Consider the following 1740-nt stretch of genomic DNA (forward strand, 5'->3'; position numbering starts at 1 on the left):
TCTCTCTGTGATTTTATTCTCTCTCTCTCTCCCTTTCGTTTTCTTTCTTTCTTATATTCTCGTTAACACTTTCTCCATTCTCACTCTATCTTATTCTGTCCCTTTCATTTTTGTTCCTTTCCCCTTTCTTCCTTTCGATGCTTGTTTCTTTCTTATTTTCTCGTTAACACTTTCCCTTTTCTGTTTCTCTCTCTTCCCCGCTCTCTTTATCTCTCTCCTCTCTCTCTCTCTCTCTCTCTCTCTCTCTCTCTCTCTCTCTCTCTCTCTCTCTCTCTTTCTAGCTTCTGTATGTTATCTGTTCATCTTAATCTTCACGTTATTATACTCTTCCTGAAAGGCGGTGAAGTGCCAGAAACTGTGGAGCGCCAAACAAAAGTCAAGTGTCTTGCAGTATTTCAATTACATCATGTTTTTTGTCTCCGGGTTCGAATACTGCCGAAGTTGACTTCTGCTTTTATTTATCCATCTGTAATGATGTAAATAATTGCTTCAAAATGATGACTTTTTGTAATCTATTACAATCGATAACAGAATTCCAACAATGATCTATTCGATTATTTAAAACAGTTGACTCGACTCACTAGCAAATTCTTCGTATTCCAGAAAGAGAAATCTCTGGCAGAAGAAAATTCAATTTTTTTTAGATAACCTTAATTGATTCAGTTACAATTAAGTATGGACAGAAAGGAATGAACGAGCAAGTCTTGTTGATAATCAGGTACAAACAGATCGCCAAACTAGAATGTTGCTACTGTATTCTCCATCCACGTGTGTAATAAAGTGAACAAGATTCACGTAATCATTCATTCCATGCACACGTAGAATGCGCATATATGTGTGGCGAGAAGCTTGCGTTCCAAACACATGGTTCCAGGTTCAGTGCCACTGGGTGACACCTAGGGTAAGTGTTTTCTGATATAGCCTCGGGCCGACCAAAGCCTTGTGATTAGATTTAGTGGACGGAAACTGAAAGAAGCCCGTCATATATATGTATATATATATATATGTGTGTGTGCACGTGTGTGTGTGCGTGTGTGTGTGTGTGTGTGTGTGCATTTGTGTCTGTGTTTGTCCCCGCTCCCCCATCACCGCTTGATGGTGTGGTGTGTTGGTGTGTTTGGGTCCCCGTAACTTATAGGTTCAGCAAAAGAGACTCATAAAATAAGTATTAGGTTTACAAAGAAAAAGTCCTGGTGTCGATTTGTTCGACTAAAAACTCTTTAAGGTGGTGCAGTCAAACGATTGAAACAAATAAAAGAATAAAAGAATACACACACATACATATATGTTTGTATATATATTTATATATGTATATAGTATAATATGTATGTGTATATATATCGCAACGCCATCACACCACACCACGCTGCACCATACCACACAACACATCACATCACAACACACCGCCACGCACACACCAGCACTGACCAATTCTCATCCCCACATTTTCACACCTACACATGCACACATGCACACGTCTAGATCACCAGCACTCTCTTACACACGCGCACCTTCGTTTTGGGATCACTACTACATTGTTATCTCCCCTTCTTAGCTCTCTTGTGTCCGGCATTCGCCATGATAGATCGCTAACCACTGCACACATTTTTTCTCTCCTTGTTTTTCTCCTTGCTTCTTTCTGTGTTCCTTTCTGTGGAAGAGCGTAGGCTCGAAACGTTAAAGACATTTTCAATTCCCGAGCGTTATACTAATACATCTGTTTGTTTTCTACACCACCTG

This window comes from Octopus bimaculoides, chromosome 11 (assembly GCF_001194135.2).
Source record: "Octopus bimaculoides isolate UCB-OBI-ISO-001 chromosome 11, ASM119413v2, whole genome shotgun sequence".
Classification (NCBI taxonomy): domain Eukaryota; kingdom Metazoa; phylum Mollusca; class Cephalopoda; order Octopoda; family Octopodidae; genus Octopus; species Octopus bimaculoides.